The sequence below is a fragment of the Macaca fascicularis genome, chromosome 3 (genome assembly GCF_037993035.2).
Source record: "Macaca fascicularis isolate 582-1 chromosome 3, T2T-MFA8v1.1".
Classification (NCBI taxonomy): Eukaryota; Metazoa; Chordata; class Mammalia; order Primates; family Cercopithecidae; genus Macaca; species Macaca fascicularis.
In genome coordinates this window covers 9,641,203-9,643,580 of record NC_088377.1, presented here as the reverse complement: position 1 = coordinate 9,643,580, position 2,378 = coordinate 9,641,203, and the positions used below count along the sequence as shown (strand labels likewise).

General features: G+C 47.2%; 1 pseudogene; it reads right to left on the bottom strand.

The window, feature by feature from the left end:
• Window positions 1–512: 512 nt before the first annotated feature.
• Window positions 513–1,720, bottom strand: LOC141409804 (aldo-keto reductase family 1 member B1 pseudogene; annotated as a pseudogene).
• Between the last annotated feature and the right edge of the window lie 658 nt (window positions 1,721–2,378).

Sequence of the window (2,378 nt, the reverse complement as noted above, 5' to 3'; positions counted from 1 at the left end):
CCAGCCTGGGCAACATGGGGAGACCCCCATCTCTACCAAAAATTTAAAAAATTAGCTGGGGGTCATGCATGCCTGTGGTCCCAGCTACTTGAGAGGCTGAGGTGGGAGGATTGCTTAAACCCAGGAGTTAGAGGCTGCAGTGAGTTATGATCATACCACTGCACTCCAGCCTGGGTGACAGAGCAAAACCTTGTCTCAATAAAAAAGAAAGAAAAAGAAAATAAACAGTCATTATACGAAAAATAGGATTAGTGGATCCTTTGGTTTTATTCTTTTTTTTTTTTTTCAAGTTCACGGAAGCACTTTTTGAGGCAAAGAGAAGTCTTGCCAAAAGGATTACCAGCTCCAAGAAGTTAAAACTCAACTGTTAATGACACTATTTAGAGCGTGTAGATTTTGCTTCTCCTTGGTCAGAAAAGGTTATTCAGGTTGAGAAGGGCAAAGCAAACTGGAAGAGACTTCTACTCTACTGATGCTGCTCTTCAGATCCAGCCTAAGCTAGATAAAGCTTCACTGGTCCATCTACAGGTTGCTGTCCTACTGCTGAGGGACCCAGGCCATGTTACATTTGCAAGAAAAATGAGGCAAGAAAAACAGGTGTAGGTCGCTTGGGGATGAGCAGGCACCCACAGCTTCAACACTTTTCATGGAAGGGGTGATCCTTGTGGGAGGCACAGCTCAAGGCGCACACCCTTCCAGTTCCTGTTGTAGCCATTCAAGGTGGTCATATCCTGGATGCTCATTCAAAGTCAAAGACCTCAAAGTTCTCAGCAATGTGTTCCAGTGTCACAGACTTGGGGATCACCACCAAGTTCCTCTGCATGGAGAACCGGATCAGAACCTGGGCTGCAGTTTTATTGTGCTTGGCTGTGATCGCCTCGATCCTGGGATCCTCAGCAGGGAAGGGTCCTCAGGCTTGGCCCAGGGCCTGCTAGGAGAGCCAAGGGGGCTATGGGCAGTCGCCATGCTGCCTCTGGATTGGCAGTACTGGGTTAACTTCTCCTGAGTTAGGTACGGGTGACCTAGTTAGGTACGGCTTACACTTGAAGCCAGGTTTGTTTAAGATCCTTTTGACCTGGAGATGGTTAAAGCTGGAGATGCCAATAGCTTTCATCAGCTCTTCATCCACTAGCTCTTCCATGGCCACCCCTGTGTCCACAATGTTGGTGTCACTGGGACCATGTTGCCTGACTCATCCAACAGGAAAAATCCCTTCCCGGGCTTAAAGCCGGTGGGACAGTGAACGAGGTGGAGGTCCAGGCAGTCCAGCTTCCGGGCGCTGAGTGTCTTCTGGCAGGCTTCTCTCCCCAGGCCCTTCCCACGGGTCGTGCACCACAGCTTGCGAATGACGCAGAGCTCCTCAAGTTTACCACCTGCTCCCTGAGCTGCTCCTGCATGCCCACCCCCACCAACGCATTCTCGTTCTGGTACACGGGGGTGCAGTCAATGCAGTGATACCCAATGTCGATCGTCACCCTTACAGCCTCGGTCACCTGGCCTGGAGGGGGCTTCCAGGTGTCTAGCCCCAGGATGGGCATCTTGGCGCCGTCGTTAAGCACAGGTTGGCTGACCATGGCCACTGCGCTTCCCAGACCCCCTCCCGAAACCATCTGTCTTCTTCTTTATGCTTTTTATGTTATCTATTTAAAAAGGAAATATAAAAATGGATTTTTGCTTTTAAAAGTTTGGAAGCAAATCAGGAGATGGGAGTGAACAGGTACGTTTGCTGTCCTTCATAAATGGATGTTTTGCTATCTGTCCCTAACCTTATGCTGCAAAGACTGCATTTGGGACATAGAAGTTAATAGACTCAGCCACGCGGAGGTCCTGTCTAGACCTCTGCTCAATGAGAATGGCCAAATCTGTAGTTTCTCAAACTGGGTGTTACCTGAGTGAGCTGGCAACTGTGCAAGGACACTTTGGTTTGAGAAATACTGCTGTAATAGCGTTAGCTAGCTACATGGTAATCACTAACATTAATGTATCTCTTCAGTGGAACTTTATTTTTCTAGCTTAGCTGACTACAACAATCTTTCCTTTGGTACTGGGGAAATTCCATCCACCTTACGTTGAGGGAAAAAAAACAAAACAAAACAAACATTTCCCACTTCTATACAAATCACTGAACTGTGTCCCCTAAAGTTCTGTGGTAGGTGGAATAGAATGCAGGAAAATAGAGAAAAAAAATAGCAGAAGCTCATCATTCATTTATAAATACAAAACAGGTGAGACGCAGTGGCTCATACCTGTAATCCCAGCACTTCAGGGGGCTAAGATGGGGGCATCACTTAAGGCCAGGAGTTTGAGATCACCCTGGGCAACATATCCAGATCCTGTCTCTACAAAAAAAATTTTTTTAATAAAAAAAATCAGCTGGA